Raw genomic sequence first — 12,925 nt, forward strand, 5'->3', positions numbered from 1 at the left:
GGATAAGGAGCATCAGGTTCATAACCTGCACTTATAAATAGATTGCTTAAATGTTAAAAAATTCTAAAAATGGCAGCATAGGATTTGTTAGTCTTGGATTGGGGATAATTTCCCTTAGAGAATAAAGTTCTCTAGGAAACAGTGTTATATCAAATCAATAATATCTCTGGAGAATACAGGAGTTAAGTCGGAGACAATTCTCCTTATTCTAAATAAGGTAAACATGATAATATGCATTCTATTACACCCCCTTAGTCTGAGTGGGAGAGGAGAAAACGCTAAGACTAGACCGAAACCGAACAAATAGCTGACGAGGTAGTCCCTTGGTGAAGATGTCAGCATACTGGTTTTCAGAGGGGACGTGTAGAACTTGAATGTCACCAATACGAACGCTTTTACTTACAAAGTGTATATCAATTTCCACATGCTTGGTGCGCTGATGTTGAACAGGGCCTCCAGACATATAAATCGCACTCACATTATCATAGTATACAATAGTAGCACGTCGTAGAGGAAGATGAAGCTCTAGAAGGAGGTTGCGAAGCCATGTAGTTTCAACAACAACATTTGCTACCCCTCGGTATTCAGCTTCAGCACTGGATCGAGAAAATGTTGCCTGACGTTTGGATGACCAGGAGATGAGGTTGTCACCAAGAAAGACGCAGAAACCCGAAGTCGATCGACGAGAATCAGGACATCCCGCCCAGTCAGCATCAGAGTATGCTGTTAGTCCAGAAGTAGAGGATACCGAGATAAATAAACCGTGATGAATTGTGCCATGAAGATAGCGAATGATTCACTTAAGGGCCTTCATGTGAGGCTCTCGTCGGTCGTGCATAAATAAACATACCTGTTGAACTGCATATGAAATATCTGGCCGGGTGAAGGTGAGGTCACTATGGGAAAAATATACATCTACAACTGGAGATTTACAACTGTTCGCTAAACATCGTAGAAAGTCATATGTTTTACAACTGGTTTCAAAGGAAGAGTTGTCGTATATCATCACTGCCAACCCTTAGGAAACAAGGGGTTGCGCTAAGAAAACAAACGACAACTCCTTAAGCAAAAACGTTGTGACGACATTTAGCTATAACAACTCTGTTCCATAAAGGTAGTGACTAAGCCTATCACAATTTTCACAATAGTTGTTGAAGAACACCAAAAATATGATGATGAAAAATAGTGTTCGAGGGGAGATTCGAACATGAACCTACTGCATGGAAGTCTGGCTCATCAACCATCCTTACGGTTCACAAGTTTTGTTTTTTTTTTTCTTTTTTTTTTAATAAAAACGTATAACAACACTTATAAGTGTTGTTGAAGTAAAAATATAGAATTTTGGAAAAAATGAGATTAAAAGGGAAATTCGAACATGAATCTACTGCATGGAATTCTAGCTCATCAACCATCCTTACCGTTCACAAGTTTTTTTTTTTTTTTTTCTTAATAAAAATGCATAACAACACTTATAAGTGTTGTTGAAGTAAAAATATAGAACGTTGGCAGAAATTAGGATGGGGGGATTTGATCCTCAGCATCCTGCATGAAAGTCTACACCACTAACCATTCCTACACTATCATAAGTTCTGTCAAGTTTGTGGTTCTTTAATATACTAATTTTAAGACAACCCTTTATAAGATTTGTGAAACAAAATATAATGTCCAAAAAAAATGCTCAGGTGACTAAGCCGCAAAATATTCTGAAGGAATCTTACTTGTAAATGGATGGATTCGTCGTTCTTACCAAGTTTCCGACTTAGAGTAGTCCACTCACGGCCAGGTTTCGATCTCGGAGCCTGGTTTGCATACAATATGGAGAAATAGGGTTTGTTTAAGGTTTCGTAGAATATTCCGAAGGAATCTTACCTGTAAATTGATGGATTCGTCGTTCTTACCAAGTTTCTGACTTAGAGTAGTCAACTCGCATCCAGGTTTCGATCTCCGAGCCTGGTTTGCATGCAATATTCATAAATAGGGTTTTTTTTAAGGTTTCGTAGAATATTCCGAAAGAATATTACCTGTAAATGAATTGGTCGTTCGTAACAAGTTTCTGACTTAGAGTAGTCCACTCCTGGCCAGGTTTCGATCTCGGAGCCTGGTATGCATACAATATGCATAAATAGGGTTTGTTTAAGGTCTCGTAGAATATTCCGAAGGAATCTTACCTGTAAATGGATGGATTAGTCGTTCTTACCAAGTTTCTGACTTATAGTAGTCCACTCCCGGCCAGATTTCGATCTCGGAGCCTGGTTTGCATACAATATGGAGAAATAGGGTTTGTTTAAGGTTTTGTAGAATACTCCCAAGGAATCTTACCTGTAAATGGATGGATTCGTCGTTCTTACCAAGTTTTTGACTTAGAGTAGCCCACCTCGCGGCCAGGTTTCGATCTCAGAGCCTGGTTTGCATCTAATATGCAGAAATAGGGTTTTTATAAGGTTTCTTAGAATATTCCGAAGGAATCTTACCTGTAAATGGATGGATTCGTCGTTCTTACCAAGTTTCTGACTTAGAGTAGTCCACTCCCATCCAGGTTTCGATCTCGGAGCCTGGTTTGCATACAATATGCAGAAATAGGGTTTGTTTAAGGTTTCTCAGAATATTCCGAAGGAATCTTACCTGTAAATGGATGGATTCGTCGTTCTTACCAAGTTTCTGACTTAGAGTAGCCCACCTCGCGGCCAGGTTTCGATCTCGGAGCCTGGTTTGCATCTAATATGCAGAAATAGGGTTTGTATAAGGTTTCGTAGAATATTCCGAAGGAATCTTACCTGTAAATGGATGGATTCGTCGTTCGTAACAAGTTTCTGACTTAGAGTAGTCCACTCCTGGCCAGGTTTCGATCTCGGAGCCTGGTATGCATACAATATGCAGAAATAGGGTTTGTTTAAGGTTTCTTAGAATATTCCGAAGGAATCTTACCTGTAAATGGATGGATTCGTCGTTCTTACCAAGTTTCTGACTTAGAGTAGTCAACTCACGGCCAGGTTTCGATCTCGGAGCCTTGTATGCATACAATATGTAGAAATAGGGTTTGTTTAAGGTTTCGTAGAATATTCCGAAGGAATCTTACCTGTAAATCGATGGATTCGTCGTTCTTACCAAGTTTCTGACTTAGATTAGTCCACTCGCTGCCAGGTTTCGATCTCGGAGTCTGGTTTGCATCCAATGTGCAGAAATAGGGTTTGTTTAAGGTTTCGTAGAATATTCCGTAGGAATCTTACCTTTAAATGGATGGATTCATCGTTCTTACCAAGTTTTGTGTGTGTTTAAGGTTTCGTAGAATATTTCCAAGGAATCTTACCAGTAAATGGTTGGATTCATCGTTTTTGTGGACTTTCAGACTTCTTGTTCATAGTTTGTAAGTCGTTATACCGAACTTGAAGTTTGGATCGACACTGAGCTTCATATTCATCAATTTCGATGATGTATCATGCTAATTTTGAAGTCAGAACCCTCTCAGAGCTTCGTGGTTCATAGATTATAGGCCATTATACCAATTTTGAAGTTCGAATCGACATTGAGCTTCATATTTATCGATTTTGATGATGTATCATGCTAAGTTTGAAGTCAGAATCCTCTCAGAGCTTCTTGGTTCATAGTTTGTATGTCGTTATACCACATTTGAAGTTTGAATCGACATTGAGCTTCATATTTATCGATTTCGATGATATATCATGCTATTAATGTGAACTAAATCTACTTCATGACATGTATGACTAGTCAAAATTACTTCATGACCTATGTAACTAGTCGAAATTCAAACCGGAAGCACAAAGAGAAAGCACAAAAGCACAAAGAAACACACCAATTATCGGATTGATTTCTTATTTTTCAACTTTATTCTTATACATTTTTTGGATTTTTTTATATCAAAATGTCGATAAGAATGTGCTACATTTATTCATTTTTTTTTTTGGATTTTTTTCGTGTCGAAGGTTGATAATCAAACCGAATACATGAGCTCGTATTAGCACAAAATGAAACACATACTTCCCAATCCGCATGAGCATCCTAAATACAATCTCAACCGTCAAGATCTTTTCTTAATCCGTATGAGCATCTCAAATACAATCTCAACCGTCCATCATTTTCATTCTGATTCACTCTTTTTTTTTTTTTTCTGAAGCATAACCCTCCTTCAACCACTCGAACCCAATTCCTATCTGTTTTTCTCTCAATCACCACCGCTGAAGAACACCTCTACTCCACAGATGACGGCGACGCTCCATCACTACCGCTGCTCTTCTCTCGACCCCTCTTCTTCATCATCTTCTCTCAATCTCTCTCTTTAACTCCCAATTTCTCTCATCCGCAATAGTCAATAGTAGCAGCTTATCAAATCCAGATCTGAACCAAATTCTAATCAACCCCATCACTGATTCAAGTTACACAAAACCAAATTTCTTCTCGGTAAAAATCAACGGCGGCCCTAACTCAAGTTTCCTTCAAATCTTCATCACATAACTCAATTCTTCCATCTCTAGAAGTTCTCGATTCATCAAAATCTTCTTCTCAATCTAGAACCTCATCCCAATTCCCATAACCGAACCCTAGATTTCAAAACAAAAATAAAACCCCCCCGAATCTCAATGTTGAGATGAAAAAAACAAACCCTAGATTTCAAAATCAAAATCAAAATCTCTGAGCTCAATTGGGGACGATGAGTTTGTTGTTGAATGGTTGATGTTTTAGCTGGGTAGAGTCTGAGTTGACAACCGAAATAGTGAAATTCTATGGGTGATTTGGATGAATTCTGGCAGTAAATGGTACCATTGGTCTGTGAGGTTCTGTTTGAGAGAAGACAAGAGTTTTTGAAGTTAATTCAAGCATAGATGCAGATGAAGAACTCAGGGAGGAGATGGAAATCGAAATGAGGGTTTCTAAGCTTCAACTGAAAACAGAAATGGGTTCGATTGATTCCCTCAGATAGATAGAATACATGAGAAGATTTATGAAGAACTAGGGTTCTATTGTGTTGGAGGATTGATAAAATAAGAGCTAGGGTTTGTGTTGGATGTATGATTCTGTGATATATTTGAAGATTTGAATTGATTAAAGGGGAAGCTGATCTCGATTTCAATCATAAGAAGATGGGTTTTGTGGTAATTGTGTGGTTGTGTGCTTGTTGTTAGGGTTCAGATGAAGAAGTATAATATTGATATTCATGGTTTCGGTTTAATATTGTAGTTTTGAAGACTGCTGCTGCTATAGATGAATGTAACTGGTGGTGTTAACTGTTGCCATCAGTTGAGAACAAAAACAACAAGTTTTGGAGATTCAGGATGTAAATGACAGATTGGTGATGAAGAAATGAAGAAGTGAATGGAGTTAGCTGAGTCTGGTGTTCGACTTGAACATGTTGAGGGCATGTTGTTGTTGTTTGAAACAAATAATGGAGTTAGCTGAGTCTGGTGCTGGACTTGAGCTGAGTGCTAGCCATGGTCAAATATGTGCAGGAATGGAATTTTGCTGTTACAGGATATTAACTTGATGCAGAGAATGAGATGGATATGAAATAGGCAGTAGGGGCTTGGTTATGTTCAAGAATCTCTAGAGAGGTTGATATTAAGGTTAAAGCTGTGAAAGATGATGTAATGTAGTGTTTATAGCAGCAGGATATGAACAAGAAGACATGGAAGAATGTAATGTTGATGGCAGTGGTACTGGTTATATGCTGAAATGGTGGTACTGAGAATGGAATATCGGTACCTATTAGCTCACCATCTCTAACCATAGAGAAATTCAGCCCTAACCCAAGTTGCACCTTAAATCTATCGGATTTCAAAACTACGGATTGAAATCAAGACGAGATGTAAATCGTTGCTGCAGTTGCTTAAGAAGATGAGATGGATTCGAATACACTGATACCCCATCTTCTCATGATTCAATTGCAATGCTAGGGTTCATCACAATAGTAATTGTGCTCTCAGTTATCCCTTGATGTAAGTTTGATTTTTTTTCTTTTCTTTTTAAATTTTATTATTGATTTTAGATGAACTGATTGATAATTGGATTTCTACTACTTCAATTTTCACAGGGGTTTCTACCTTCTGAGGCACCAATTTTCACAGGGGATTTATAAATGAGACCAAATCAAATAAGCTGAAGATATGAAGTATGTGCTTGTGTGGTTTTTAGAAGTGATGACCAAGGGTGTTTGATATCCAGCCTATAATTGCGCGACTTTAACGCAGAAACTGAGAAGGTTATGGTGAGTATCTCATCAATATGAATGAGATAAAACTGTTTGAATTTGGTAGATGGTAAACGATACCAGTTATAAATATAATGTCACTTCAGATTTTACATTGTGGAATGAATTGAATTGTGAAATTTTCCATTCCCTGAATTTTTCTTAATAGGGCAAGTGTGAAAGTGTGGGAACACTAGGAAGTATGCTTATAGTACTTCCAAATATATGTTGGAAATCTTGAGATTATTACAAGTTGTCTGATGTTTTAGTCAAGTTACTGTGCTTTGTTGAAGATTTTATCCAACATTTAGAAGGGATTTACTTACCATCTTGTTCTGCGGCTATTTGTGAATCATGTTAAACTTGTATTTTGTATGGATATGCGTGGTTTCAACAATAATGGAGAGAGTGAAAGGCACTGTCTGTTTTTTAATTGAATTGCAGTTGCTCTTTTCTACCCTGCCGTTTGTTAAATACTACGAACATCTGTATGTCATCTATAAAGCAAATAGGTATACTTTGTTACCAACTTTGTGTTGGAAGATGACTACATGAATTATGCTTTTCCAAGCTATTTAGCTCATGATGCCTTAGTTTCATGTTTATCAGCTAGGGTATCCATATTCCCTCATATATCTGCTTACATTTTTTTGTATTATTTTCGACTATTAGAATGTTCTACGGCCATTTGTGCAGTAATGTCAGTTTCTTGTTGGCAGAGCCTGGCTTTTTCCTTTTTGATTATATTTTTGTATTTTTTAAATCTATTGAAGGGTCCTGACTTTTGATTTATGAATCATCAAATCTCATTATATATCACTAATGCAATTTCTGTGCTCAGGGCTTGCTATGGTGTTTTGAGATTTATTATGGAAAGTGGTGCCTAAGGTTGTGAGGTACAATCTGCTACTATTCTTTCGTATATTCCAGTCTTAACCCTTTGTTCTGCTTGATATGATATAAATTTCAAGTTTGTAATTGTTACAAGTTATTGTGAGTGAAAAGCTTAGGAAAGCTCGTGCAAAGTCAATGAAGTTCAAGGATGGATACATGATTTCTTCTGGTCAGCTAATTTACGAGTACATTGATTCAGCCGTTAGACACGTCCTTCTTAGACTGGTCAGTTTCTACACCATTTATTGTTACTAACTTAAACTGTATCTTTCATTAGTATATTAATTGTTGTTTGGTTTACTTTTGTTTGTTTCATTTTTGTTTAGAGTGAGACAGTGGAGAGTATGAGGTGATGATTAGATAATTTCCCTATTGGTTTGATTGTCGAAACGGTGACATAAATGTATTCCGTCTATATGATCATTCTCTCCAGTCCTACTAAAGAGCGCCTTTTTTTTCTGTTTTACTTCTTTTGTTGTGTGCCGAGTTATATTTTCTTTATTTCTGGAAATTCCGTTCATCTTCTAACTTAAAGTTCATTGTTGTTTGTTTTGTTGAGCAAGGTGTTATTGGAATCAAGGTCAAGAACATGTTAGATTAGGATCCTAAAGGAAAGAATGGTCCAATGACTCCATTGCCTGATGTTACCATCCACCAACCTAAGGTTGAAGAAGACTTCGTCAGGCCTTCAATGATGGCTCCTACCGAAATAGAAATTGCAGTTCCCCCACAAATGATAGTAACTTGAATGGGATGCGGTTTCCAGATTCATTATGATCTGGCATACAGTGTGTGATTACTGCTCATGTGGATGATTCTTATGTCTACATGCCAACTTCAGAGTTCAAGTATATTAGTAATGCTGTCGGAAGTTTTATTACATGGCCCAAGGATCGATTAGTGTTCCCATAAACATCTTCACAATATTTTTGGAGTGTGTTTAGAAAACTTAACTTTTGTATCAGTGCCATTTTTTTGAATGTATGTGGTTAACACTAGTAGGTTAACTTGAATGAATGTAAGTGTATTGCACTGGCAGGTTAATGTGAATGTGAAATACTTTCGGCAATCCAGTTTCAGCTATATTTTTTTTTTCAATATAGTTTTATGCACACAACTTCTAATAAAAGTTGTAGTTACACATTCATTTACAGAAAACAGAAGTTGTTACTTCAAATATTACAACTGTTAAGGGTATTGTAAAAACAAATCTTGCAACATAAGAAGGAGTTGTTCAGTATAGTTGTACAACTCTAGGAAGTGTAATGATAGTAGTATTCACAATACTAATCGATGTTGTCTTCCAGTTTTCGACTACGAAACAGTTACTTTACAACATAAGTTTGTGTTGTCCAAGATAGTTCGACAATTCATATAAGTGATGTGCAAATATTATTCATAATACTGGTAATTGTTGTTGCATATGTTTCTACGATATGCTACTTATGTTGTCCACGATTGTTCTACAATACAAGCAAGAGTTGTGTTAGGTTATCAAAAAAAATCGAAAGAGAATCACAACATTGGCAAACTATTGTCGAACCATGAATCACATCACCCTTTACAACACTTGTCAACCATTGTAGAAAAACTTGGACTTTCTACAATACCCCCGTTCCACAATGCATGAAATGGAGTTGTCGTAGGGGTACTGCAACTCTTATCTTGTGTCGTCAATGATGATTTTTCCCGTAGTGGGTACTGTAATGCAGGACCAGAAGTAGCACTGAGCTTGGAGTTGGTGTAGACCGGAGTAGCCACTGGTTTACATTGTGTCATGGAGGCACGAGCAATGATGTCCTGAGCATATAATGACTGAGAAAAATATAATCCTGAAGATGACCGAGTGGTAGTAATACATAGAAAATGATGTAGCGGTCCAAGGTCAGACATGGCAAATTCCCGTTTCATTAAATCAATGAAGCGGTGTAGGAGCGTATTGTTAGATGCAGTCAAAACAATATCATCTACATATAGCAGTAAATATGCCGTATCTGAGCCAGATTGATAAATAAAGAGTGATGGATCACACACACTACCACGAAAACCACAATTAGTAATAAACTGGGCAAACCTCTGAAACCACGCCCGAGGAGCCTGCTTGAGACCATATAGGGATATACGTAATCGACATACATAATCAGGGTGAGCAGAATCAACAAATCCTGGAGGCTGATGCATATAAACTGTCTCGGTCAGATCACCATGAAGAAAAGCATTCTTGACATCTAGTTGATGAATTGGCCAAGAACGCGAAGTAGCAATAGTAAGAACAGTACGAATAGTAGCAGGTTTGACAACCGGACTAAACGTTTCAAAACAATCAACCCCAACCTGCTGAGATTTACCATTAGCAACCAAGACGAGCCTTGTATCGCTGCAAAGAACCATCGGCATGATATTTGTGACGAAATAGCCACATGGAACGAATAATATGAACATCACGTGGTCGTGGTACACGTTCCCACATATTAGTTTTCAACATAACATTGTACTCATCTTTCATGGCGGCATTCCAATTTATATCCCTAAGATCATACAAGTGAGAGCGAGGAATTGGGGAAATATGTTGTAAATTCTGGACATGAAGATTGAGCCGGTGGATTAGTTTATAGATGCCGCGAGAAGCTCTAGTCACAGGGCGTGAAGGAGCAGTTGGTGATGGTGGAAAGTCTGTAGTGGGTGGAGGGGCAGTTGAGGATGGAGAGTTTGTAGTGGGTGGAAGGGCAGTAGTGGGTGGAGAGGAAGGTGGTGATGCTGGATAGACTAAAGAATGTGGAGTAGTTTCTGCAGCTGTGGAGAGAATGCAGTTATGAACAGGAGGCAGAGTGGGAGAAGTGGTTGGAGTGAGGACAGGTGTGGAGATGGACTGACGCATAGAAAGGGATTTTGACTGACGTACAGAAGAGAAGTTGAAGCGACGTGGATAATGATTTTGGACTGACGTGGAGGGAAGGTGGGACTGACGCAGAGAAGAGAAGCTGGACTGACGCATACAAGGGAAGTTGGAGCGACGTGGAGATTCTGGTAGCACTGACGTGGAGGGAAGGTGGGACTGATAAGGTTGTTGGAGATTCTGAGCTGTATTGTCAGAAGGGAAGTTGGACCGACGGTGAGGAGGTGTGTAGAGTCCAGGGATGGTGACAATGGGCTGTACTGTGGAAGTTTGGGTGACAGCAGGGGGAGTCTCAGTAGATGGGTATGTGAGATTATAGGAAGAATGAATGAGAGAAGGGGGAGACTCGACATTAGAAGGAGTATTTGTAGGGATATTTGTGAAGGGGAAGACATTTCCATCAAAGGTTACATGACGAGAGATAATAATCTTGTTTGTGGCAAGATCAAGGCATCGGTATCCACGGTGGTTGGGAGGAAAACCAAGAAAGACACGCCTAGTGGAACAAGGGGCAAGTTTGTGAGGAGTTGTGGATGAGATATTTGGATAACAAAGGCAACCAAAAGTACAGAGATGTTCATAAGTTGGTTGTCGTTGATAAAGGATAGACACTGGTGAGTGAAAATTGAGGACTTTGGTGGGTAGAAGATTATGTAGATAGGCTGCCATATGAAGAGAGTAGACCCAATATTTTGGGGGAACGGAAGCGTGAGACATAAGGGTACGAGTGATATCATTGACACGGCGTATCATGCGTTCGGCCTTGCCATTTTGGGAGGAAGTTTGGGGGCAAGAGAAACGAAAAACAAGACCATTGTCACGAGCAAAGGTATGGAAGGAAGAGATGTCAAATTCATGGCCCATGTCACATTGAAAGCATTTTATTTTATATTCAAATTTAGTTTGAACGAAAGAACGGAATTCCAAAAATTTGCTATAAACTTGGGACTTGAATTTTAAAGGGTAGACCCATAGATAGTTGGTGAAATCATCAAGCAATATAACATAGTAGCGAAAACCGGTATCGATATGTAATGGAGAGGTCCATAAATCGTTATGAATGATATCAAAAGGTGCAAAAATAGTGGAATTAGATTCATAAAATGGAAATCGAACATGTTTACTAACTTGATAAGAATGACAAAGTTTAGAAGAATTATGCTTATTACAATGAATAAATTTATTTGAACGTAAGACATCTAAAATGTCCTTGCTAGGGTAGCCGAGGCGACTATGCCAAATATCTGGTGAAAAAGCAGCAAGAGAAATGGGGGGTGACTGAGACGATTTTGTAGGTGGCACGACAGAGTTGGTGATAGGGAAGAGCTCCCCAGAACTATCACATCGAAGGATAATCTTCCTCGAACTCAGATCCTTCATAGAAAAACCAGAAGGATCAAACTCAACAGAAACATGATTATTAGTGGTGAACTTACGAACGGAAACTAAGTTTTTAATGATATCAGGAACAACAAGAGTATTTTTGAGTTGAAGAGTGCGAGAGGGAAGGGTTATAAGCTTGGTACCACTAGCCGTAACTGGAATGCTATTGCCATTGCCAACTAAGATGGATCGTACATTGCTAGAATTGAAAACGTTATGTAAAGTACCTGAATCAGCGGTAAGATGCGAAGTAACACCGGTGTCCATGTAGAATGCATCATCAGGTTGTTGGAGATGCATGGATCTATACGCCTCAACAATATCCGCTGGTTGCAATGATTCAGTTGTAGGAGCAATGTATGCTTGTGCACGACCACTTCCAGGGGAACGACCACGTTGGTTGTTGCGGAAGTTGGTATTAGGCGGCATTCCTTGATGCTCAAATGGTTGCTAGGATGACTGACTGGGAGGGGCAGGGTGGTACGACCCAAAATGGTGGCCAGTACGGTGGGTATCCTGACATGGAGGGACGTGGGCTAGTTGGAGTCGGCAACAGAGGTGGGCTTGCAGTTGAAGACGTACTTGGGCTTGGTCCATAACGCCTATCACCATACTGGGCTTTGTGACCACGTTTGCTGGAGTTGGAGCTGCTGTGCGGATGAGAACGAGAGCTGGTTCTGTTCGTTAGAGAAGAAGCAGCACCTAGGGCAGTTGGAGCTGCGGTGATTGAATTCCATGCTCGTCGGATCTCTTCAGTGCGAAGCTGTGATCTTGCAGCATCAAACGAAGGCATGGACTGCTGTATAAACGATGCTACGGTGTTGTACTCCTCCGGAAGACCTTTAACCAATTGAATAACAAGTCGTTTGTCGTTCATTGGAAAGTCAAGATCACTCAAACGATCAGACAGTGATTTAGCTTGTCACAATAATCATCAACACCAGCACAATCAGAAAATTTAATATTGACAAACTTACTTTCGAGATGTGCAGCACGGCTGCCTTTGTTGTCTTGAAAAAGAGTCTTCGGGTGATCCCAAATCTCCTTTGCCGTTTTTCCTTTCTTGAGTACGGTAAGCATCAAATCCTTGGTCATGGTGGCAAACATCCATTGATGACAAAGAGCATCTAGTTGTTTTTCGGTTACGACATCAATATCCGCAGGTTTTGTTGAACCATCAATGAGAAAAAACAATCCGTGTGCTTGAAGATGGAGCTCAAAGAGAAAAACCCAAGACGAATATTCATCTTGTTTGATATCAAGGATAACAGGGATTAGGTTTTTGATGTTCGTGACGGCAAAAGCCGGGTGAAGAGATTTCTTTTCTCCTGCCATTGTTTAAGGTTTTTAGAAGAGGAATCGATGGTTGGCTGATACCATCTTGGATTGGGGATAATTTCTCTTAGAGAATAAAGTTCTCTAGGAAACAATATTATATCATATCAATAATATCTCTGGAGAATACATGAGTTAAATCAGAGATGATTCTCCTTATTCTAAATAAGGTAAACAAGATAATATGCATTCTATTATTTAGTTAGACTACTAATATC

The 12,925-nt window shown here is 38.9% G+C and overlaps 1 non-coding gene across 1 annotated transcript; it reads left to right on the forward strand.

Annotated features, from left to right (window-relative positions):
- The first annotated feature begins 7,435 nt into the window (after nucleotides 1–7,435).
- On the forward strand, nucleotides 7,436–7,519 carry LOC113276896. Its single transcript, XR_003324688.1, has one exon. It is a non-coding gene; the product is annotated as a small nucleolar RNA Z102/R77 (small nucleolar RNA).
- The last annotated feature ends 5,406 nt before the right edge of the window (nucleotides 7,520–12,925 follow it).

Source organism: Papaver somniferum, chromosome 4 (assembly GCF_003573695.1).
Source record: "Papaver somniferum cultivar HN1 chromosome 4, ASM357369v1, whole genome shotgun sequence".
In the NCBI taxonomy this organism is placed as follows: Eukaryota; Viridiplantae; Streptophyta; class Magnoliopsida; order Ranunculales; family Papaveraceae; genus Papaver; species Papaver somniferum.